Source organism: Mesoplodon mirus (assembly GCF_964341445.2).
Source record: "Mesoplodon mirus genome assembly, chromosome: 8".
Taxonomy (NCBI): domain Eukaryota; kingdom Metazoa; phylum Chordata; class Mammalia; order Artiodactyla; family Ziphiidae; genus Mesoplodon; species Mesoplodon mirus.
In genome coordinates, this window is record NC_138984.1 from 54,512,395 (window position 1) to 54,539,218 (window position 26,824).

At 38.3% G+C, this 26,824-nt stretch overlaps 1 protein-coding gene and 1 pseudogene across 2 annotated transcripts in view; one reads left to right on the plus strand and one right to left on the minus strand.

Annotated features, from left to right (window-relative positions):
• The window catches only part of THSD7B (thrombospondin type 1 domain containing 7B), a gene marked incomplete at its 5' end in the record, with an annotated part of 807,803 nt that overhangs the window by 27,756 nt on the left and 753,223 nt on the right, over positions 1-26,824 (plus strand). The window lies entirely within an intron of this gene.
• On the minus strand, positions 2,868-3,571 carry LOC309809740 (ferritin light chain-like; annotated as a pseudogene). Its single transcript has one exon. The product of its transcript is annotated as a ferritin light chain-like (transcript).

The window sequence follows — 26,824 nt, forward strand, 5'->3', positions numbered from 1 at the left end:
TTTAAAACATGAAATTGGATAATGTACTAAAACATTTAGCACAAATTAGGAGGTAAAATTGAGCTAGAGTTGAACTGTTGCCATGGGAAAACCATGGTGGCACCTGGCTGAGGCTTCCTGCTCTTTGGCCGGGGCCATCTATGGCCTCCCAGGGGTGGGGCAGCTGGTGCTGAGGCAATGATGGCGCATCCCAGTTGGAAAGAAGCAGTGAGGGGTCTGGAGACCTCCAAGAACCTTCAATTATTGGCCCTTGGATCTCACTGGGAGGTAATTTTGGAACAAATGAAATAATTTGGACAAAGGAATTAGCACAAGCTGAGAGAAAAGAAAAAAAATTCTTGCTTCCAGCAAATGTGTGTTTCATTTGATTTAATTTTTTTGTTTTCATTCATCTGAGGACTTCTTTAGTGTAGTTGGTCGAGGGATTCCTGAGACTCATACAATGCTGGAGCTGGTACCGCCTTCTATTTTTTTCAACTAAGAAAACTGAATCTGTGGGAGGGGAGGTGACTGTGATGGACTCCTTGGCCTTCCTCCTCATATTTATCTAATGTGATCCTCATAGCAACCCTAGGGAATGTGTAGGTAAGTCTTTGTCTCCAATTCCATGTGGATTGCTTAGGACATTGCAGGAAATCATTGGTAGAGAAGGAATCAAAATCCAGCTTTTCAGATAAGTGGTTGGGTGCTCTTATTATCATCCTACTTAATTGGTAGTGAAGTTTGCAGAACTCTACCTTCATTCCTTCAGTTGGCTGTCAGATATTTATGAGGCAGTTGCCATGGTGCTTACCATATTCTAGGCCCTGAGGATACAATGGTGATTTCCTTTTCTTCGCTCTCAGGGAGTTTACCATCTAGTTGGTGGCATAGCACATAAGCAGACAATTGCAGAAAGAAAAGCCAATAGAGATATGTCAAAAGCATTATGAGAATACAAAGATTGTATGAGAAATATTTCTTTGAACAGTAGAAAAGAGCTGTCATCATCTGTATACTAGGCAGTATGCTAAGTGCTTTGCACAAATTATTGTATGTATTAGAAAGACCATTTCATTGGCCCTAAATTAATATCTAGGTTTATAGTCATCCTTCCTAATCCTGATGGTACCTATTCTCTTTCCCAAGTTTCCATAGAATGTTCTGGTATGTAATGAAAAAGCATATATCAGGAATAATGTATCACTTTTTGTTGTAGGTAGATATACCAATGATAACCAATTTGAGGCAAATTCCTCATTATACATTGAGACAGATTATTATTATGGATTATCTAAAATTGAGGGAGCATGTAGTCTCTTGCAAAGACAGAAAAACAGTGAGAGTCTGATAGAAGAGGACATTTGGGGCTGGCGTGAAAAACCTCTTTACATCAGGGAGGGTAGGGAGGCATGCAGGCGGCTCTGAATGTTGCATACCAGTGGGAGACACTCCCAGCCACCAGCAGAGTCAAGCTGTGGCATTTTCCTGCGAGTATAAACTGAGGTTCTCAGTCGCTGGTGGGAGAACCCAGTCTCAGCATTCTAGCTCATTTACTGGTCTCCCCCACTTCCTCTGCTCTGCTTTTTGTGATCCCTTTTCTCATTTCCTCTCCATTTCTTAATAGAGGTCTTTAAAATACTCTTTATTCCCTTGCTCATCTTATTTCCCTTGTTTGGGATGGATTTTCAGGGGAATCTGAGGTTAGGGATGAACTCTTTGTGTTCAGTTGCAGGCAGATACCCTATGAGAGCCTCCTAAGTTAAAAATTTCTAGTATTCCAAAGTGTGTTCTGAACATTGGGTAGAAAGAAAAAGAATGTGTATGTGTATTTATATATATTGTGTATATATACTTATACATGTATATATGTGTGTGTATAGAGAGAGAGAGAAAGAGAGAGGGGGAGAGTGAAGGAGAGGGAGGGAAAGGGTTGAGGAAGGTGTATGGGTGGGGAAAGTGCACACCTTGATTTTCTTGTACTTGCAGTGTGTTTCGTACTAGAAAAGGAGGATTTATTGGAGGTGGGGGTGATGTCACATAAAATAAACCTGAAATTTTGGGAGTCATCATACAGCCATGATGGAAAACAGCATGGAGGTTTCACAAAGAATTAAAAATAGAACTACCATATGATCCAGCTATCCTACTTCTGGGTATATAGCCAAAGGAAATGAAATCACTGTCCTGAGAGATATCTGAGCCCCCATGTTCACTGCAGTATTATACAGTATTATTTACAATAGTCAAGACATAGAAACAACCTAAGTTTCTATTGACAGCAGAATGAATAAGGAAAATGTGTTTTACACACACACACACACACACACACACACACACACACAGGAATACTACTCAGCCATAAAAAAGGAAATCCTGCCATTTGAGACAACATGGATGGACCTTGAGGGAATTATGCCAAGTGAAATAAGTCAGACAAAGACAAATACTGTGATGATTTCATTTATATGCAAAATTAAACACATGAAGAAATTTTCAAGGTAAGAAATGTGAAAAAGGTTTCATTATATCTTTGATTAAAAATGGACAAAAATGGAAACATTGATGTAGAATTAAGTAGTCTTCAGATTTTATTCACTAAATCAGCTACAAAGATAGGAAATACTGTTTTTAAATTTTTAAATGAAAATTTAGTTTTTTTATTTTCAAATCTGTACAGGCTGGTGCATTTCAATACACTTGCTCACCTACATTATATCAGAATTTTTTTTTTTTCTGCAAAAAGCTTTATTGTTTCCATTTGGTCCAAGGCTTGGGAGAGGGGTCCAGGGTGGTTAGAAAGCTGCCCAGTGGCTGCAGAGACGGGCTTCAGGCAGAAGCCCTGACGCTAGAGGGGCTCCTCAAAGGCCGCTGGGCTCCAAAAGTTCCTAGTCATACTTGAGGGTGAGCCTTTCAAAGAGACACTCGCCCAGCCCAGCCTGGGGACCAGCCTGTGGAGGTTGGTCAGGTGGTCACCCATCTTCTTGATGAGTTTCACCTCCTCATCTAGGAGGTGGCTCTCCAGGAAGTCGCAGAGGTGGGGTTCTGTGCAGGCAGAACCCAGGGCACGCAGATCCAGAAGGTCCTGGTTCCGGTTCTTCTCCATGTTAATGGTGGCTTCCATAGCGTCCTGGGTTTTACCCCACTCATCGGGAGATGGCTTCTGCACGTCCTGGAAGAGGGCGCGGCCGCTGCCCTGGTTTTGCATTTTCAAGAGACACTCGGCGCCCTCGTGCTTCTCTTCGGTCCATTCGCGGAATGAGTGGCCCACGCCTTCCAGAGCCACATCGGAGAGAGAGCCACATCGGAAGCCCAGAGAGAGGGAGGTGTAGGAGGCCCACAGATGTATGTTGACCAGACGGGTGACGGCGGCCTCCACCTCGGTGGAATAATTCTGACGAATCTGGGAGCTCATGGTTGATAAGAAGTTAAGCTCAAAAAATGGTGTTGGCTGGTCCTGAGGATAGCTGAGGGTCTGACTCCGAAGGTTGCAACTGGAAAAAAAGTTGGAGGGTGGTCGGAGGCTGGAGCAAAGGGCGTCCCTGGGTCTGTTCCGTCCAAACACCGTTGAAGCAAGAGACAGATCCGGGGGACCGCTGTGCGCACTGCCTCAAAGCAATATTTGATAACCAAGAGAGAAAATACAAAACAAAACAAGAAAATGATAAAATGAAAATATGATAAACAAGGGCCATGGGATAATTTTAATTTTTAAGTAATAAAAGCTATTATTATCTTAATACTTTGTTCACCTAGAAGTAATTGACAGTTTACTTTCATGAACTGTTTGGTCAATTTGCTATAGTAGTGAAAATCAACTCCTTAAAACCTGAGAACTTTTGTTTAAGAGAAGCTGAAGTAATAATTACGGTCTCAAATAATGAAACATTGTCTTTTTTCTCTTTCTTTTGAAAAGACAACTGCTGTATTTCACTGGCCTACAGATATTTCAGTTTGGAGGTTTTTGTTTTGCCTTCTCAAGCTGAAGAATAAATGTCACCAGCATTAAGCAGTGGCACTTCTCCTTTGGTGCAGTATTTTAGGTGATAGGCGTGACACTAATAGTAGAGGAAATTTGACATAGGCAGCTATATCTGATGAAAAAACATTTTTCTGAAGTTTTTATATTTGCCTGAAAATTTTGTATCTTAAAGTTCTCAAAAATTGAGTGATTCAGTTTTCATTTAATCTTTTCAGAGAATTTATGAGACAGCTTTGACTTAAAACACTTCATGTTTTTTTAATAGTTTTAATTTTTTTTTTTGCAGAGAAATGTTGAGTAGAGCTGCCAAAATTTGCTTCCTAGGCTCATTTAAAAATCTCTAGAGCTACACAAGATACTGTGTCATGCACAAAATTAATCACATATAAGAAAAATCTTATAAAAATTCCCACAAAATGTACTAGAAGTAATAGCAGTGATACTATTTATATTGATTGACCAGTTATTACATCCCTGGTTGCTCTTACATGCTTTATCTCATTGAATCCTCACAAATATCCTATGAGATTATTATCTCTGTATGACATCTGAGGAAACAGATGAGTAGTAGAGTTGGAATTTGAAGTAGAATATTCTTTTTTTTAAAATTTGTATTGGAGTATAGTTGATTTACAATGTGTTAGTTTCAGGTGTACAGGAAAGTGAATCAGTTATACATGTACATATATCCACTCTTTTTTAGATTATTTTCCCATATAGGTCATTACAGAGTATTGGGTAGAGTTCCCTGTGCTATACAGTAGGTCCTTACTAGTTATCTGTTTTATATATAGTAGTGTGAATATGTGTGAATATGTCAATTCCAATCTCCCAATTTATCCCTACACCCCCCTTGGTAACCATAATTTTTTTTCTACTTCTGTGACTCTATTTCTGTTTTGTAAATAAGTTCGTTTGCACCAAAAATCTACAAACAATAAATGCTGGAGAGGGTGTGGAGAGAAGGGAACACTCCCACACTGTTGGTAGGAATGTAAATTGATACAGCCACTATGGAAAACAGTATGGAGGTTCCTTAAAAAATTTAAACTAGAGCTGCTACATGATCCTGCAACCCCACTCCTGGGCGTATATCTGGAGAAAACCATAATTCAAAAAGATACATGCACCCCAGTGTTATTGTTCAGTTTTGAGCTTAATGAATGTGTAGTGAATAGAAGAATGAATGCATGACAAAATACATACGAGACTTTGGAAAATCCAGTTTGAGCTTCTATTGATCTATGAAACCCTGAATACTAGTCAGGTTGTGTCTAACATATAGTCAAAAACCATATAGGAAATAAAGGGGAAAGGTGGATGGCATTGTTAATGGAGGTTTTGAGAACATGCTCCATCAACGTTCAAAATGAATAAATCTGAATGTATTGTATGTGATACTTTAGTATTTGTAATACGGCAAACAACTTAAGTCCTTCTCTGTTGTTACTGATTGTTTTGTTTTGGTCTTGGCTATTGTCACTTTCATTTTCCTGCATGATTTCCTTGGGGGGGGGAGCACAAATTACTGGCATAATGGAATGACTTGCTGTGAACCTTGAGAGTAGAATGGCATAGGAAGGAGTTGTTGGCAGGCAGAGAAGACAGTCATGTTCTCAGATTCATATTGACTGCTAGGGCCCCTCTGGGGTCTTTGGGGAGGTATCTTCCTTGGTTTGAGCTCCTTTCAAGATCAGGGCTGGTTTGGGGACTCCTGGAACAGCTTCCCAGGGAAAGAGAACTCAAATAGTGTGTCATCTGTCTCTGGAGAAATTAATCCAGGAGGGAGAAAACAACTTGACCTATAAACATTTAGAACTGAGTATAGTTTAGCAAGAGGTGTGGGGCAGGAGAGGAAGCAGGAGAGAATGAGGGGAGAGTTCAGAGAGGAGGGGCGGAGAAAAGTCACCATGCAGGTGGTCCTGCAACTAGTCCTTTCTGTTGTGGGGTCATTCTAGAAGGTGGCACACTTTTAGGGATAAGGGGCAGTGTTCTGAGAGGGACTTAGTCATCTCCGTGTGGGATTTGATGGTTCCAGCATATGTTTGAGAATCTAAAGTAGGTTGAACCCCAAGAGCATTTTCTAACATTGCACATGGGTTTTGTGGTTGGTCACATTGTGCAAATATAGCTTCATTAAGTCTAAAAAAATTCATGGTCCTGAAGCATTGATGAATGTTATGAAAATATTTATTTATTCAGAGGTTTTTTGGTACATGGTAGAGAATCAAAGTACTTTGTGTATACAAACTGTTCCTGGAGTTATGAATGTGGGTTCTGGAAACACACAAACATGAGGTTGAATGCTGGCTCTGCCATTTGGTAATTATATAATTTGGGGCAAATTTCTTAAATTCTCTGTGCCTTAGTATCTTTGTGCATAATATTGTGGTTGATGGTACCTGAATTATAAGATCAAATGAGATAATACATAGATCATGCTTTGTTCAGTAACAGGTACATAATAAGGGATGATGCTGAAAGAATGTGGGGAGATATTAATTTGGTCAGCTTGAAGCCCAGCTGTTGGTGAACAAATATATTTGCCCTTTCCTCTAACAGTATCAAATTTATGTTTTGTGCATGGAAATTTTTAATGTTTATACCCACTGAGAACATTCAGAGTGATAACTATGTTGATATGACCCAGATTCACATTGAAATTGCTCTTTAAATGCCATTCATTAGTAATTCTTTGATCATCTTTATGTTTAACAAAATTCATAGAATTGCTTTCACTGTTTCTTCCTAATACAAACCTTTTGGCATTCCTCTGGAGCTTTTATTGATAAACTCTCCCTTAAGCATACACCCAAATTAAATGTGAGAACCTGCAGGTAAAAGAAATTGCTTCAAGGCAGTGATTCAGTAGGATGAAAAATCAATAACAGTTTCATTAAGGAAGGAAAGATAGTTTAGACATACTCCTACCTAGCTTTCTTCTTACTGAAAGAAAAGAATAATTGTTGATTATCTCTTTCCTTTCAGATATAATGTTCATAGCTTAGTAATGTGGCTGCTGTATAGTTATATTGTATGCATCCCTTCAAGTCTGCTGGGTTTCTTGAATAGAGGCAGTCTTTACGTTTCGAAAAATTGACACTCATTTAAAGCAGTTTCTTTAATAATGCATGCCATGCTGAGCCTACTGCAAGTGAGCACTTTACAACCACCAAATCCTACTGATATATTTGAATTAGTTAAATTCCAAATTCCTTTCTAAGAAAATGCTTTAATTCCTTCTTTCCCCTCTACTGATTGGTTGATAGCTGGAGGAGGAGATGGGCAGATAGATAAAAGGGCGGATGGATGGTGTAAGGCAGAAAGGAAGGGAGGAATTCAACTTTAATATAGTGGTATGTGTGCTTCTGGCTCTCTGCTTTCTGGCTCTATGATCCTGAGCCACTTACATTCTCTCTGTCTGAGTTTTATCACCTTTGACAAGGTCATAATAATAGTTATATGATATTATATAATATATCATACAACTATAATACAATATATTATATTATAGTTAATATTATATAACTATTATTATGACCTTATGACATTATTATGCAGATGAAAATGAGTTATGTGAGCTGTTGTGATCAGTGTCTATCTGATGACAGTTACCTTATAGTTATATAATTTGAGCTATATTATTAGTAACATTATTGAAACAAAGATAAGGAGGTAGATAAGGTAAATACAATGAAATTTTTAAGATGCCATTTTGTGCTAGAACAATTCAAGATAAAAATAATTGCATTTTAGCCAGAAGGAACACAAATATGTTTTCTGGGTTATCTTAGATGGGAGTTGGACTGCTTGTACAGTAAAATGCCCCCAGAAGAAGAGGGTTTTATCTGTAGGGTGGGATCTCAGAGAGGTATAGGGAAACCACATCCATGCAATAGGGTGAGGTACCAGTCTTTTTTAAGACATTTCAGTATTGAGGAAACATTCACAGGGGGGTCAAACTGTGCTCGGAACTGAGTTACGAGACTTAAAGAAATCTTTTTCGAAGCAAAGTGCAATGGTTAGTTTTGCACAGTGTAGAAATAATCAGGGCACTCGGTCCAGAGCCAGAGAGAAGGCTTTCTCATAAATTGCTGTGTGTCCTGTATCAGGTGGTGATAGGATGTTGTCTCTCCTGTGGTAGCAGCAGGCAACATGAGTATGGGAGAGTTTTTCATTGACTTTATTATAAAATGCTATGTCAAGCTCTCAGGAGTTTAACTAGCCCAACCAGTCTTTATTTATCACATTTCTCTCAAGACCTATGAGGTTCACTCAGTAATAACTAAGCACAATTGCTAACATTTACTACTTTTTCTTAAGAGTCAGGCACTCTTCCAATTGCTTTGCATGGATTTTTATATTCTTTTGCCTCACGCGGGTTGTGGTTGGTGTAGTAGTATTTTGATTTTGTTGAGCTGGAGACCGAAGTACAGAGAGGTTAACCACTCAGCCCAAGGTCACACAGCAAGTCAGTGGTGGTGCCAGGTTTCAAACCCACTTCGATTCCAGAGCCTGAGTCCTAAACTAATGCCTTATATAATAAGTGCTTAATATTTGCGAATGGTTATAATAATAGCTACAGTTAAATATAGCAAAAAAAAAAAAGAAATTTCTGCTCAACATGACCCTTCATTTCCAGGTTTGTGTCAAGTGTGTGTACTTGAAGCACATTTTATAATGATTGCAGAAATAACCAACCATCTCTTTCTCTTCTGGTATAAAAAGAGATAAAGAGCCACTCCTACTTTGCCTAATGATTGTTAAATTGCTTTCTTTTTTTTTTTTTTTTTTTTTTTGCTGTACACGGGCCTCTCACTGTTGTGGCCTCTCCCGTTGCGGAGCACAGGCTCCGGACGCACAGGCCCAGTGGCCACGGCTCACGGGCCCAGCCGCTCCGCGGCACATGGGATCCTCCCAGACCGGGGCACGAACCCGTATCCCCTGCATCGGCAGGCGGACTCTCAACCACTGCGCCACCAGGGAGGCCCTAAATTGCTTTCTTTTTGGTCTAATCTTTGCTAAAGGGAAGAAGGAGACCAGACATGGCAGGCTTTTTATTTTATTTTTTAAAAAATCTACTAGCTGCCAAAAGAAAAGTGCTGGAGAGCAGATTTCAGTGTGCTTGTTAGATGTAGGGTTGTTTTGATTGTCTGTGGCCTGTAGGGAATTGGATGGGAAGAGCATGTACTAGCCTCTACTCATGATGGGCAAGGAGAATAACAGGTCTGTTGGTTCAAACTGAACTTCATGGCCTTGAAAGGACTTGGTGGCTGCAAGCAGCAGGCGTGGTAAGAAAGGTGCTATTTATGGAAGACCTACCATGCCAGGTAGACTAGATATCCTGTATTATAGGTGAGAAGAGCCAGGCATCAAGAAGTTCAGAAATTTGCTCCAAGTCACACAGCTCATGAGCAACAGAACTCAGCTTTGAACTTGGATCTCTGCAACTCCTGCCTACTTCCCACCATCCCATAGTGCCTCTTACAGTAGTCCAAGCATGTGATCTAGAAAATGCTTGGTCCCCATTTCTTCTCACTGGGCATGAAGTGCAGCTTCCAGCAGATGTGGTTTTTCTGCAGTCTCTCACCTCCCCTTGCCTCCTTTTTGATCCAGAGTTCGTCTATGTGGAGGCTGCATCTGGCCATGCTGCACACTCATTGGTAGGGATGCAGAAGGCAGATAGCACTTAGCACTTTTTTTTTTTTTTGCGGTACGCAGGCCTCTCACTGTTGTGGCCTCTCCTGTTGTGGAGCACAGGCTCCAGACGCACAGGCTCAGCGGCCATGGCTCACACACCCAGCCGCTCTGCGGCATGTGAGATCTTCCCAGACCAGGGCACGAACCCGTGTCCCCTGCATCGGCAGGCAGACTCTCAACCACTGCGCCACCAGGGAAGCCCGCACTTAGCACTTTATAGTGGAAAAGGACCTGAATCCTGATGCTGCTGGTCATGAATCAATGGTTTCATTCTCCAGTCATGGCATTGCACTTCTTGGAATTAAACCTCAGGGCTCCTAATGATAAAATGGATACTTAGAGTTATCTAGCCTATGTTACAGTCAGCATTATTATGAGGCTCTAAAAAGAAAATTTGTAGAAATACCTAGAAAAATAGCACTCAAATTAACACTGGTAGCAGTCTCATACAGGAGGCAATTTGGATAAACCATCAATTACTTTCATGAGGAACATTTTCAACCATGCTTTGGTTTTTTCCAAACGATGAAAGTACCCATTCTCAAACTTTGGAGCACAACTTTTGAATTTATATGAACTCTTCAGTTTGGAATGGTAGTATTACCATTCCCCACTTTATTCCTATTCTCCTAGTTCCCCGTAGTAAATGGAAGTAGATTCACGTTGCCACGGTGTCTATAGATATTATTTAGCTTATTGAAATAGCATACCTTATTGGGTTCTTTCATGGGGGAATGTCAGAGGCTGACGGCTGCTTGGTTTTATCTATGGCTTCCCAAAGCCAGCTCTTGTTTAATTGAGGCAGCCAGTAAGCTTTACTGAGCTCTCAGCTGGGAGTGGGGTGGAACTAGGCTGTTTTTTTTTTTGTTTTTTTTGTTTTTTTGGAACTAGGCATTTTAACCAGAATCGATCATCTGCTCAGTACTTAAGTAGCATGAGCCTCCAGACTCTGGCTAGCCTAATGGACTTTCCACTGTGTCTCTGCTATTGAGCAGTGATTACTATACAGATTGAGGCATATTTGGTTTCAGTTCAGTCTGTTCCCACAGATGAGGCCCAAGTATGATCACATCGTATAACTTATTTAAGGTGCAGCGTCTGTGTAACCTGAGCCATAAGTAAAAGTTGGCCCTCCGTCTGTTCTGTCACCTGGAGGACTCTCTGTTTTCCAAGGGAAATAGTCCATCTTGTGAACTGACATCATTAGAGTCATAAAAATTCAAATGTGCCTTGAGCGATTACTTTGGCATAAAGACTCAAGTACAATATCCAAAAGCTTAGCATCCTTTCACTGAAATACAATGGTTTAGGCTTGGATGGAAGAAATTTCTGGAACACTAATTGCAGTTCCAAAACAGTATTACTAGTTGTAGTCTGAAGAAACTTGAATCTGTAAACTCCAGTCATTTTCATAGACTCTGAAAAGTTCTTTTTTTTTTTTTCACTTGTAAGTTTAGTTTGATTATAAATGTATTTAGTCATGGATTGTTTGGAAAATGAAACAGAGCACAGAGGTTTTTCTTCTATAATTCCTTTAATTTGTAGGTGAAGAACTCTGAGTCTAGAAACAAAATCCAGTTGCTGAAGGTCACACCACAACCAAAGTCATCTGATTTCTAGTACATCATCTTTGATACTCACATAATCCTACTTTAGCAAAGAATCAAAGCCCAGGTCTCTCTCATGTTCATTTCCCCACTCTGGTTTCAGTAAGTTGGAAATAGAAAAGTAAAAGGGAACTAAATCCATCTCCCCTTTCCTCTTGTTGAATTACTTGCTAAATATAGTTGCTACCTTCTATCTATTCTTATCCTTGTCTGCATAAGACCTGTTCCTTGAGCCTGTCCTTACTTTTTCCTGATTGCGTGTAATAAAGACATTGGGGTAGACTGTGGCACGTGATAGCATCCCTGAAGTTACATATCTCATAGTTGTAGACCCACTGCTAAAGGGTTTATGACTCACACTCCTCGCAGTGAAAAGGATAACAACAGAGCTTTGTTTCTCTCCTCTGTGATGGATTCTGAATTCGAGCAGCTGGGACCAGATGGGGAACCTGGCTTCTTTAGTGAATTTCCAGAAGTGCAATGTTCAATTGGCTGCCCCATTTAAGAAAATTATCTAGACTCAGCCAATGGAGTTTAAAGGGACGTTAGTTTCTTCAAATTGATCTCTTCCCTTTCTTAGTACATATACTGTACTGGTCCTCTGGCCTGGGCGAATAAAGTACACAGCTCCTTTTAACACCTGGAGGCCTGGGGAATGAGTACCGTGAGTGTAGTGCTGACAGGACTTGACATTCTCCTCACTGAGGCTTTTCTACCTTGGGTCTTCCTCGTTAAGCACTCAATGTAGAACTCCTTTAAAAAGTAGCTTTAGTTCTAGTCCTTCGAAGTAGTGCTTCCTAAGCCCCAGAGCAAGACAATTTCCCAAATGATGAAGTCCTTAAAAATGCATGCGGTTTAGGACAGCAGGAGTAAATAATTGGAAATTCGATAGCTTCAGTCCTTTTTACTCTCTTAAAACCCTTGACTAAAGATGGCAGTCACGTAAAACCACCACAAAAGGAATAGTTGCTTAAAATAGTAATACCGTGGTGTATCTTGTTCCTTCTGCCAATATGGATTCTTGGTTATTTCCAGATAATTAGGACTAGCCTCCTGAGGACCAAAGGAGGCAATTTCCCTTGCATGGTTCCCCCTCCCTTTCTTGTCTACACTTCTTTTAACCTTCAGCAGTGTGCTTTTTTTAGGAGCCTGGCTTGCTTCATTCTGATGACCCAGATCAAATTATGTTAATGATTGTTTATCATATCATTTCTTTCTCATAAGAATGCTTCCCTCCCAATAGGTTTATTCTAAATGTGCATCTTAACTCAGAGGACTCCGTCTACACCTGTGGCCGGCAGACTTGTCCACATTGAAGTTCAGGGAACATTTCATTCTGCAGACCCACAAAGAACACCATATCCGCTGGCATCTTACTCTACTTACGTGCAAGGCTACTTTTATATATAGCATGAACTGGATTTTATTTCTCTTGTAAGGTCAGACAATAGGCCAGGTAAGAGTACTAAGCTAAGGAAGGTGGAAAGCACAGTTTGATAATGAAGGTAAAATGCTTGGAATTTGTTCCAGATGTTACTAACTACTGTCAGTACTGTCTTAAGGACTGGATGGCAATTTCAGTTCAGCATTTCCTTGATTTTCTAGGCTTTTAAGGTTCTTCATGTTTTCTTAATTATAGAATTAATTAGCATGTTAATGGAAAATCATTAGATAATGGAATTCATAAAGCCTCTGTTTTTTTTTTTTTTTTTTTTTTTTTTTTTGCTGTACGCGGGCCTCTCACTGTTGTGGCCTCTCCCGTTGCGGAGCACAGGCTCCGGACGCACAGGCCCAGCGGCCATGGCTCACGGGCCCAGCCGCTCCGCGGCATATGGGATCCTCCCAGACCGGGGCACGAACCCGTATCCCCTGCATCGGCAGGCGGACTCTCAACCACTGCGCCACCAGGGAGGCCCTAAAGCCTCTGTTTTTGCAAACCATTATTTACAAAACAGAGCACTGTGGTTTTAGTCAATAGAGCCTTTGGGCCAATTTGCACCCTGTCCCTACTCTGGGAGAACTCAGATGTCCCTTATATTTCTGATTGGCTGTCACTTTGCAGGGAAATGGCTACTATACTTAGAAGCTTCTCAAGCTGTAAACATAGGCTGGAGGAATTGGAGCCTGGGTTTGCTTTTGTGCTTTTTAGAATTCATTTCTTTTTATTTTTATTACCTAATCTCAGGTATGCTTTCATACACCTTAGCAAAAGAATAAAAGGCCCCAGTGGTCTCTGCAATCTTCTTCTTTTTTTTAGTTGAAGTATAGTTGATTTACAATGTGTTAATTTCTGCTGTACAGCAAAGTGATTCAGTTATACATATATACACATTCCTTTTTTATATTCTTTTCCATTTTGGTTTATCATAGGATTTTTTAAAATAAATTTATTTATTTTATTTTATTTTTGGCTGTGTTGGGTCTTCGTTGCTGCGCATAGGCTTTCTTTACTTGCAGCGAGCGGGGGCTACTCTTCGTTGTGGTGCATGGGCTTCTCATTGCAGTGGCTTCTCTTGTGGAGCAGGGGCTCTAGGCACATGGGCTCACTAGCTGTGGCTCGAAGGCTCAGTAGTTGTGGCTTGCGGGCTCTAGAGAGCAGGCTCAGCACACGGGCTTAGTTGCTCTGCAGCGTGTGGGATCTTCCTGGACCAGGGCTCGAACCCGTGTCCCCTGCACTGGCAGGTGGATTCTCAACCACTGCACCACCAGGGAATCCCATCATAGGATACTGAATGTAGTTCTCTGTGCTATACAGTAGGACCTGGTTGTTTTCTGCAATATTCTTTAATTTCTCCTTCACTGCCTGTCCTCTTGGTTCTCAGGTACCTGCCCCCCGCCTCTGATGGACCTGAGCAGCCAAGTCCAAGGTGACTGTGTCTGGCATCCACTTTTCCTTAATTCCCACTTGGCTGCCTGGTCCACTGTGTGAACTCAGAGTGGATGGCTACTGCAGCAATTCGCAGACCAGACGGGATAGATGGCATACAGTATTATAATATGTTATATAATTATATATCGTAAGTTCAGCCCTTCTTTCCCCACCAGATTCTATGGGGACCATGCCCTTCCTACTCTCTCCTCCCCTTAGTCAATTTCTCTAGGCTAAAAATCTTGCCAATTCCAGCTCTCTGAAGGTAGTGGAAAGGAGAAGGGAGGTGTATCTAACAAGCCACATTATTTTGGAGGCAAATATCCACTTATTTGACCATGATGTAATTTCCAGTTGATAATCTTTTCAGCCTATCAACCAGAAATTATACCTAAAAAATGTAATAAGCTTCCTTATCTCTATATGTTTCCATTTTCAATTTCTCCAGTGAGCTGGAAATATAGAGATGAGATATACATTCTGTTTGCTGTACTTGATTGATGAACTGTTGTTTGCTATATTTAACTTTTAAAGTAGATAACCTTGACAGAATTATATATTTTTCTAAAATAAAACCATGTACTACCCTATTTTCCATGACTAGTTTCTGTTTTTATCAAGCTAGCCATAGCCCACCCTTCCAGTAGGACACCAAAGCCAAACTTTTAACCCCCTTATTTGCACATCAGAGAACATTGCTGCCCTATAACCCTTCTTTCACCCTAATTGCCATTCCTCTATATGTTCGCATGGACCCATGGTTGTTTTGTTTTCTAATTTTTTTTATTGGGGTAAAAAACACATACTATAATATTTACCATCTTAACCAGTTTTAAGTGTCCAGTTGAGTGGAGTTGAGTATATTCACGTTGTTGTACAACAGATCTCCAGAACCTTTTCATTTGCAACACTGAAACTCTATACCCAATAAACAGTAATTACCCAATCTCTTCCCTTCAGCCCCTGGCAACCTGCCACCTTTCTATTGTCTGTTTCTATGGTTTTCACTACTTTAGTTATTTTGTATGAGTGGAATCATACAGTATTTATCTTTTGTGACTGGTTTATTTTGCTTAGTAAAATGTCTGTGAAGTTTATCCATGTTGCAGCATATGACAAGATTTCCTTCTTACATAAGGCTGCATACTATTCCATTGTGTGTATATAGCACATGTTCTTTATCTGTTCATCTGCTGATAGACATTTGGGTTGCTTCCAACTCTTGGCTATTGTGAATAATTCTGTGATAAACACAAATATGCAGATATCTCTTCAAGTTCCTGCTTTGAATTCCTTTGGATATATATCAAGGAGTGGGATTGCTGGATCATATAGTAATTCTATTTTTAATTTTTTGAGGAACCCCCATACTCTTTTCCATGATGGCTGCTCCATTTTACATTCCCACCAACAGTGCACAAGGGTTCCAATTTCTCCACATCCTAGCCAACACTTGCTATTTTTTGTTCTTCCGATAGTAGCCATACTGATGGATGTGAGCTGATATCTCATTGTAGTTTTGATTTGCATTTCTCTTATGATTAGTGATGTTGAGCATCGTTTCATATGTTTGTTGGCCATTCATACATAATTTTTTTTAGAATTATCTATTCAAGCCCTTTGCCCATTTTTAAATCAAATCAAATTTGTTTTGTTGTTGTTGAGTTGTAGAAGTTCCTTATATACTTTGGATATTAACCTTTTATCAGAGATATAATTTGTAAATATTTTTGCTATTCTGTAGGTTGGTTGCCTTTTCACTCTATTGTTTCCTTTGATGCACAGAAGTTTTTCAGTTTGACATAGTCCCATTTGTCTATTTTTGCTTTTGTTGACTGTGCTTTTGATGTAATATCCAAGAAATCGCTGTCAAATCTAATGTCCTGAGGCTTTCTTCCTATGTTTTCTTCTAGGAGTTTTACAGTTTTAGTGCTTGCATTTAGTTCTTCGATCCATTTTGAGTTAAGTTTTGTATATGGTTATATGGTAAGGGTCCAACTTAATTTTTTGCATGTGGATATCCAGTTTTCCCAGCACCATTTTTTGAACAGACTGTCCTTTCCCCATTGTGTAGTCTTGGCTTGTGGAAAGTCATCTGGACATATATGCAGGAGTTTATTTCTAGGCTCTCTATTCTGTTCCATTTGTCCAAATATCTGTCTTTTGGCCGTCTTATACTGTCTTAATTACTGCTGCTTTGTGTGCTATGTTTTGAAATCAGGAAGTGTGGGGCCTCCAACTTTGTTGTTTTCTTTAAGGTTGTTTTGCTATTTTGGGTCCCTTGAGATTCCATGTGGATTTTAGGTTGTTTTTTATATTTCTATAAAATAAGTCATTAGGATTTTCATAGGGATTGCATTGAATCTATAGATTGCTTTGGGTAGTATGGACATTTTAACAATATTAAGTCTTCCAATCCATGGGCATGGGATATCTTTCCATTAATTTGTACCATCCTTGAGTGCTTTGAACAATGTTTTGTAGTTTTCAGTGTACACATCTTTCACCTCCTTGTTTAGGGGTATTCCTAAGTATTTTATCCTTTATGATGTCCTATAGCAAATAGGATTGTTTTCTTAATTTCCTTTTCAGATTGGTCTTCGTTAGCATATAGAAACACAACTAAATTTTGTGTGTTGATTTGTATCCTATAACTTTGCTGAAATTGTTTCATAGTTGTAACAGCTTTATTTTTCTGGTGGAATCTTTTGAGTTTTCTACATATGGATCATATTGTCTGTGAATGAGATAATCTCACTGCTTTCTCACTTTGGATGCCTTTTTTTTTTTTTTTTTTTTGCGGTATGCGGGCCTCTCACTGTTGTGGCCTCCCCTGTTGCGGAGCACAGGCTCCGGATGCGCAGGCCCAGCGGCCATGGCTCACGGGCCCAGCCGCTCCGCGGCATATGGGATCCTCCCAGACCGGGGCACGAACCCGTATCCCCTGCATCGGCAGGCGGACTCTCAACCACTGCGCCACCAGGGAGGCCCTTTGGATGCCTTTTATTTATTTATTTTCTTACCTAATTGCTCTGGCTAGAACTGCTAGTATTATGTTGAATAATAGTGGTGAGAGTGAGCATCCTGGCCTTGTTCCTGATTTAAGAAGAAAAGTTTTCAGTCTTTCACCATCAAGTATGATGTTAGTTGTGGGCTTTTTATATATGGATTTGTTATGTTGAAATAGTTTCCTTCTATTCCTAGTTTGTTGAGTGTTTTTATAATAAAGGGATGTTGAATTTTGTCAAATACTTTTTCCACACCATTTGAGATAATCGATTGGTTTTTGTGCCTCATTTTGCTAAATACTGATTGATTTTTGTATGTTGAACTCTCCTTGTATTCCATGTATAAATCCCACTTGATATGGTGTTTAGTCCTTTAATTGCTTTTGAGTTAGCTTTGCTAGTATTTTATTGAGGACTTTTGCATTAATATTCATCAAGGATATTGATGTGTGTTTTCTTTTCCTATTGTGTCTTTGGCTAATGTTGATATCAGAGTAACTGGCCTCATAGAATGAGTTTGGAAATGTTCTCTCTTCTTCAATTATTTGGAAGAATTTGAGGAGGATTGGTGTTAATTCTTCTTTAAATGTTTAGTTGAATTTTCTAGGGAAGCCATCTTATCCTGGGATTTTTCTTTACTGGGAGTTTTTGATTACTATTTCAATCTCTTTACTATTTACACATTTTTTAAAAATTTGATGACACAATTTTCTTGATTTCTCCTCCCTCCAAAACACACAACACATGTATTTGTTGCCATTATTAGAGAAGGAAAGGAATATGACAATACTCCTTTAAAAGAGTAAAATAATTTAGGAATAGTAGACAGAATGTTAAGTTTCTTTTAATAGTCTCAGTCACCTTCCCCTCTGCAAATAGCTTCTTGATCAACTTCACCAAGAAAACAAACAAACAATAAGAAAAAAGTTTAGACCAATTATCTGTCGACTTTTACAGTCTTCTTGGCACTGCATTTGCTTATGTGTATGTTATTCCCCCCTTTCTCCCACATCTGAGGCAGGTAGATCCCTCTACTACTCTGGTTTCATCCCTTCCCCTGGATTCTTTATCCTGATGGTCTCTTTCCATTAACTTGCACCAATAAGTAGTCCTACTCTATATCGGCTCTGTCTCTCTGTCTGGCTTTCTCTTCATCTCTTAAAAATTGCTCCTCTCAATTTACCTTAATTTATCTCTATTTACTCCTGGAATTTCTACAGTCAAATTGTGAAAGGCTGTGAAAGGTTGTGAGCTTGGATACAACAAGAACAGTGTGGATTCAAAATTCTCTAACAGTCACTTGTTTTGTGATATTGGACAAGTTACATAAACCTTTAGGGCCTTTATTTTCTTCATTTAAAGGAAGGATACCAACAATAATGATAATACCTCCCTATAAAGTTGGGATTGTAAAGATCATCAAACAGACATGTTGGTCAACCTTCCTTGAAATCTCTTAATGCATTTGACACTGTTGGAGTATCTTCTTCCTGGAAATTGTTTCCTCTCTTGAAAACATTTTACTTGTTTTCTTCCTACAACCCTAACCCTTCCTTTTTTCTTCTTGATAGGCTCATTTCCTTTACTTGCCCTTTAGTGTCTTTGTTCCTCAGGGATTTGCCTTCACCTCTCTTTTATCTGTGCTCACTCTACTTGAGCTCTTGCACTCGAAAGCACATCTACATTTTTAATACTCATATGGGATACAGAGTATATACATGGGAGATACATACACACATTTCCAAATTTCTTCTGAAATCCAGACATGTTTGTGGCCTGCAGATCTCCCTGGGTGCTGCAGTCATCTCTTACTCAGCTGGTCCAAACTGTTGTTCATCAGCACCTGTTCTCAGCAACTCTAAGGGCCTCTTCTGTCCCTTCCACTTGCCATTTCTATGAATTTCTGTGAGATCTTCTCAGTCATGCTGGCAGTATTAATAGACAATTACTCATCTCAGCCCACCACTCACTAAGTCCCTTACCCTTCTCTGTGCCTTAAATATTCCCATTATTTCTCCTTGTTTCTCAAATGTGTTGCTATCCTGTCATTCTTAAATGGCCTCCTTGTCTCTAACTTTTGAATTCGTTCAAGGTTATCTTCATAAAATGAAAACCTGTTTCTAACAATTCCCTGTTTAAAATCCTTTAGTAATTCTCTACCAGTTTTAGGATAAAACTTGAATTCTTTTGTACAACAATATGTACAGTATTATACTCCTTATAATGTGTCTTCTGCCTCAGTTTTATATTCTGTCTTTCATCACATACGATTTTGAGCAGTATGGAACTTCTTGTCCTTCCAGGAAAATACAGTTCTCTTCTTTGTCATTTTTTTTTTGACCCTCCCTCTCGCCCTCTCTTTCTTTTCTCTTCCACCTCCTATTCCCTCCCACCCTTCTCCTTCATTCCAATTTCTCACTTCTGTTTTGACTTCATTTTCCGATTGTCTTATCACTACATAATTAACTTGTTTTAATCTTTAAGACCAGCCAAAACATTACCTGCTGTGTGAGCTCTACCCTGATCACCCACCTCACACACATTCACACTTGGTGAGAATAGGCCTACCATAGTGGGGCACCCAGGTATGCTGACTTCCAGGGGAGTTGTCTTTTTATTTTTATGTTGCCTAAGGTGGTTGGAGTTTCAGGCAAATTGACATCTGGAATACTAACAAGCAGATTTTCTTCTCCTGTCACTGTACTAGAACATACATGTTTTGACATTTAGATAAAGTTATGGGATCCCTATTAAATAACTGGCTTCAGGGATGGAGCCCTTGTTCAAACTGCAGAGCAGATAAAGCTACCTTTATCTGTGTAAGCCTCAAAGGGCTTATGTTTGTCAAACTGCAGGGCATTTCATTAGCATTTCTGAGGAGTGGGTGTTTCCTTCTGGGAAAGGTTGACTGAATCAAGTAAATTTTGCTTCCAGGGAATGAAATCCACCTTGGTCCAAACTAGGAGACTGTAGGTATTCAAGACTGACTGATGGCAGACATTGACAGTGAACAACCAATGCTTAGGAATGCAAGAATGTTGACAGGAGTGGAGATTTTCCAGATCAGTTTTTGACACCAGTTATTTCAAAAAAATTGTTTCTTAACGGGTGGTCACCGAGTTAAAGCCCTTTTGATTGTCTATCGAGACACATTGGATTATATCCATTCTTATCATGTGCATCCTCTCCAGGTCTGGAGATCAGGAGGGAGGGAGGTGGGAGAGGTATTTTGTATATATGCTTCTGAAAGTCAGCCTCAATCTGATTTTTTACAACTTTGCATATAGTTGTATAGAGTTTAATATTTTGAAAGCATTTGTATAGCACTTTTTTTTTCAGTATAACCCACTGCATCCTATGTTTGGCATTATCTTAAACCAATTTCCAATCATCTATAAACAAGAGTGTATGATGATATCTCTGGTATAACTCAAAGAATATATATTTAATGGTATATAGGTTTGAAGAGGCATTCTTGATATGAAAAGGTAATCATTTGTTTATGTTAAGGATTTAAACAGAAAATAACCATATTTTACATAAGAATTTACATCCCCAGAATTCATAATTGAATGGTACGCTTCTTATTTCAATTTGAGTAAGTCTAATATTAAAAGATTCATTCATGAAAAAACCCAAATGTTTTTAAAAAGAAAGTCATAAAACAAGTTTATTACAGTTTTCGAGGCGCCCAACTCAAATAGATCTGCAGAATGGGTTGATAGAAGAGTGAGAAAATATAATGTATACAAAAAGAAAAAAGCTGTGGAAAAAATCACGCATCTCTTTTTTTCCCTTTATTTTAATCATAAAAAATAATGGGAATTGTTCTATAAACATGAGTGAGCTAAAAAATATTACCAGAGTATTAGTTACTAGAAAAACAGAAATGAAATTTGGAGATGAGATTTATCATCTTCTCACTTTAATTTGTACTCCTGCTGCACTGTAAATGTAATAACCATCAACATGAAAAATGTAACAGATTGGTAATACCATTGAGTTTTAATTAAACTGCTGAAATGAAGAAGACCCAGATGGATAACTGGGAAATGTAGTTATCCTTTATGAAATGTGCTGGACTGCCTGTTGTTCTGTTTCTTATAAATTAATGCTCTGCCAAAAATAGTGCCCCATCAGAAGATTTACTAAAAATTAATAATTTCTGTTTATAAAACAGATGGTTGCTTTAGTTTATTCAATTTGGGTTTGAAATACTTATCACTGTAAATCAGCAGTTGCTTACTTTCCTGATCCCTTCCCAACTTGACTCCCCATTTCTGTGGCTTTCTAGTTAAATAAATCAGTACGTACATCTTGTTTTTCTACAAGGTCGTTGGTCTGATCTCTTTGCTTCAGGATGTCAGGTGTTTGTATCTAATTTCTAGTAAATTTTACGTTCTTTGAATTCATAAGTTAAAAAAAAAGAGAAATGGCAGTGTAAGAAGCAACTCAGTTGGAAAGTTTTCATCACTCCTTCAGAAAATAGCAACCACTGACAGCAGTTAAGACATGAAGAACTGGTGTTTTTCTTATCAGCTTGATGCAAGGATGAATTGGCTACTTAAGATTCAGGAGATAAACTTTTCAGATGTATTTATGAGATGGTTGCTGATGTCCACATGGCAGACTACTGACCTATTTGTGTACCAGAGTACTGGGTCTCCCCTGTGGGAGAGTTGCATGTGATGAAACAGTTGTAAACATGCGCAAATTTCCAGTTTCTGACTCCCCCGATATCATATGACCTATATGAAGATGACCTTTATCTAGCAGCAGAATTGGACTTAAATGTTGAATTAGAAACATAGCATTTTCATGACAGCTACAGAGAAATGAGACAGATGAGTTTAATCACAGGGCAATTCTGTTTGTTTTTATCCTAGGGTTAACTATTTAGGGTATTGAAGTTCTCTTGTTTGCAAAGGGCATGAAAATCACGTATTTGTTGGTGGTGCCCATTATGCCTGGCACTGTGAGGACAGTGTCTCTAAGGAAGGTATCTTAGAGGAAGGTAACTCTGAGATATGTCTGTCCTCTCTAAGCACCTATAACCTAAACGGAGAGATGGCAAAACAAATAGGAAGTAATAAATTGTTATATAATTGAATCCATTTGGATGCTGTAAGAATTCAAGGGCGGGCAGGATCAGTATGAGTTGCATATAAAAACAGGACAAAATTGGAACATTTGTTTGTAATAGATGAGTGGGATTTGGAACTGCAAGAGTAGACGAGTTTAGTTAATGAGATTAGCATAATCAGAGGCCTGGGGGAGAATGATTGTGACATGACAGGGAATATAAAGTGTTTGAGAAGAACAGTTCCTCTTAATGAATAAGGATGGCAGATAAGGATGGCTGGATAAGGGACAGCCAGACACTGAAGGGGCTTTAAGGCTATGTGGCAGAGGTTTGATCTTTTATGACAGGCCACACAAAACCATTGTTGGTTCTTGAACTTGAAAGTTATCTGAAAGGACAGTGGTGGGAAGATGAATCTAGAAGTGGTACCCAGCTAGAAAACTACTGCAGTCATTCAGACGGATAGAATTATTTGAGGAGTGAATAGTGAGTAATTAGTTTAAAAATGAAAGAGTATATTAATACTAGAAAATGAGGAATCAAGATGCTAACATGGTCTTCATATAGACCAGCATCTATATCTGCACAGGAGGCCCGCCCAGCCTCTGTGGGCTGAGACCTAGTGCCCCTTAAGTCCTGCTCAAGCTGGTTCAGTATATGAGTGCATTCCCTGGGGTAGGGTAATTTGTCTAGCCATGAATATTTAACCCATTGTGGGCCAATAAGAGTGCTTTCCCAGATTTTTTTCAGGTTATTCTAGTTAGGAAAAGTCCTATTTCTCTCTGGCCATGAAGCCATAAAGATATAAGACCAGATCTGTCTGCCAGTATTGTTACAGCTTCATGGGAGAGCAAATCTGAGAAAGTGAAGCCAATGCAGAAAGATGTAGTGAGAAGATCAGTAATTAAGGGGTTGGAGGGAAATACGTGTGTGTGTCTGTGTTTGCATGTATGCATGTGTATAAGTATGTGTGCACATGCACATGCAAACATTAGTACAGCCCTAGGAATATAAGCCTTACAAGCCACATTTTTAAAAAAGTTGAAGTATAGTTGATTTACAATGTTGTGTTAGTTTCAGGTGCTTACAGCCACATTTTGCAGATGAGGAAATCATTGTTCAGAAAACCTAGCCGTTTGGTCAAGGTTAAATAGCTACTTACATGATAGATTGAGAATTGAAGCCTAAGTTTAGTTCCAAACCATCATACCTTTTTCTTTATGAGACTGCCTATCGTCATGGTGGTGGAGAGTCTGTTCGAACTAAATACTAATTAATTGCACTTTCCTGGTCTTCCTTTTATGATTCTAGGGTGTATTCACACCAAACACAGTCATTGTAGTTCTGCTCTGTGCTGTAGGAAGGTGATATTTTCTTCTCCACGTCCATGTGACTCTCGGTGGTATGAAACATGGAAAGCTTTTATGTCTAGAAAAAGTGTCACAGAGTGTTGAGTCAAACACTAGCCAATAAAAGTCTATATTATTCATTTCATAGTGTATAAAATATTCCATGTTAATAGTAAAAAAAAGCAGAGTGTGTTGTTGCCCAAAACAAAAAGCAGCAAAATTAAAATAGGACTAGCTTTTAATATATAACACTTATAGTATATAGGTATATTTAGTTAAAAGGTTTTACTAGGTGCGGGAAACAGTAGTGGAGTTTTCAAATGACATTTTAGACACTTTTCAAATTATTTAATGACAGTAATAATCCTGCTTTTTTTTCAATTACACTTAATGTAGATTTACTGGCTCTAAGATTTTTAAAGATTACATTTGATGTAGAGAGTACTAATTCTGATGTTTATTTCAGTTACATTTGTAACTTTTTTCTTGATATAGTTATATCCCATTTATGTCTCTTTGTTATAATTTTCTAAAGTCCTACCACCAGAAGTAATACACTTATTAGTGATGATTTACCTGAACCCTAAACTCATTGATCCATTTTTAGCTCATTATGGAGATCAAAGAGTGAGATAGAAGGGTAAGGAGAAAGGTAGAAAGTTATTTTCCTAAAGAATTTACTAAAAGTTGGAATAGATATAGAAGTTGAAGAAATGGATACTTGGATATATGAGTGAATCTGAACATTGATTCCTTGAGGTGGAATTTCTTGGAAGATATAGAAACAGTGAAGGTACAATGTGAATACTTAGAGTTGGGGGAGAAACACGGTGGTAAGTGAGCAAGAGGGATTAGTAGTTCCCCTTTCTGGCCACCAGGGGGTGGTAATGTCCCAGAGAAGCTTGGAGGACACCACAGGCAGTAGGGCTGACTGGGGTGTAGATAAAGCGTTGGTGGCGCTGTGAATGATTAAAAGAAGGGAAAAGTAATATTTGTGAATCTGGTTTCTGTCACTCAGGTAGTATCTTAATAGCAGACTTTATTCAGGGGGTAATTACTTCATTTATAGCTTGCCTATTTTATTTATATTTAGCACTCAACTACTTTATTGTTTCTTTAATACATTTTTTTGACAAAGATAGACTTTATTTTTTTTCCCATGCCTTGTTTTTTCTAATTGAAGTATAGTTGATATACAATGTTATGTTAGCACAGTGATTCATATATATATATATATATATATATATATATATATATGTATATATATTCTTTTTCAGATTTTTTCCCTTATAGATTACTACAAAATATTGAGTATAGTTCCCTGTGCTATATGGTAAGTCCTTGTTGGTTATCTATTTTATGTATAATAGTTGTGTATATGTTAATCCCAAACTCCTAATTTATCCCTCCCCCCATTTTATACATTCTTAAATAGGTTAGACTCAGAAAACAAAAAAGCTAAATTCAGATCTACTGTGACTGCTACCTAGTAGCCGTTGTAAAAAAATTCTTAATTTGTGAAGAGACTCCTGGATTTTTTATTATTGATAGATGTTAATTACATGAGTCTCATTTCTATAATCAATATCTTTCTCTCTGTCTCTCCCCTTTTTTCTCTGCTTCCCCTATCCATCCCCACCCCCAGTCATTTAGCATTATCATAGAAATGGACTGTCCATCCTTCTTTCATATTCTAATGCTGAATTGTATTAACCTAATTGGTAGTGGACCTAACTGATCAAATTTTAAACCAATTCCTAATCTTTTCTACTGACCTCAAGTGGCAAGTAAATAAGAAACAGGTATAAAACTACATGGATCTTCCAAATCTATAGCTATTTAGGTTATGCTATTAATTGAGGTTCCCAAACTAGAGGTGTATTAATTTTCCCCTCTTTGGAGATGCATCAGTTCACAAATTCAGACAGTTTGTCGGGTAGCCTTTCTCTACAAGCCAGTCCATGCAAAAGGCATTAGTCTAATTAAATTAGGGGCTATTAACTCCACAAATTTGCATACAAAGTTAGAAAAATCAATATCTTATTAGTTTCAAAACCTTTTATCTAGCTCCTTTGAATTTTTTTTAGTATCTTTTCGTAGTAAAAATTTCGATTTAAAGCTTTCCAAAAATTGGTGATCAATAATTGTTTTCTAGTCACTGAGAAATTCATTAACCTCTATACTTACTGCATTGCCACATATCTGTATTGAACTCTCTTCTAATCACCACATTATTCTTGGCTGAAAACACATTAGCTATAAAATCATAAAATGAGAAACATAACATTTATAAAGACTTTGTTTAGGTATAGTAGTTAATGGATTGTGCAGAACTCTGGAACACTCTCTCATTTCCAGTAAAAATACATTTATATCTTTCATTGTTTTACACTTAAACATGGATAACTTCACTGCTTTATCTTCACATAAACAAATTATTGCCAAATGAGCTTGTACACCCACAGAATTTTTATTTGTCCAGTAAGATGCAGGGATCTTAGCATCTTCTGTAGATGAAGACAGACAACAGTTGTATATGTACCAGGGAAAATTCATTTTTAATAAAAAGAGATTATTGGTCAGCATTAACTTTAGAAAATATAGTATAGCAAAAAGAAATTAGGCATACCTAAGCCATTTTAGTATTTTAACATGTAATTTCCCTTTTTTTTTTTCTGGGTGCATGTTAAATTATAATCATTTTAGCCTAGCTCAAAATTTCTACCAGTCCATTCTATAAAAATGCTAAATCATATGTATTTTGATTTTTATTCTTAAAGCACATGATAATTTTAGCTAGTGAATAGACAGGCTAATACTCACTTACAATTCATTATTTCTAGAACTTTCAAGAAACTTAAAATTAAGATGAATGTAGAAGATGTTTATATTCTTTCAAGATAAAATTGCAGTATTTATGCAGACTATGATTGTGATAATAGGCTCATATGTCAAAAGACAATTAGGGGTTCATTTTCAGACTTAAATCATCCAAAGATTTTTGAGCAGTGATTCAGATGTAAAACTACCTTCTTGTCTATGTTCTAACTTCAGCTAATGTTTGTACTCATGCACAACTCTACTCTTTCTCCCTTTGGAACTTTTCTTCATAGCCTTTGTGTCAGATGGACCTTCTTGAACTACCTCCTAGTGGTTGGGAAAATTACCATACTTTTCTGAGCCTCAATTTTTTCATCTACATGATGGGGGTCCTTAAACCTGTATCATGGCATTGTGGTGAGGATCT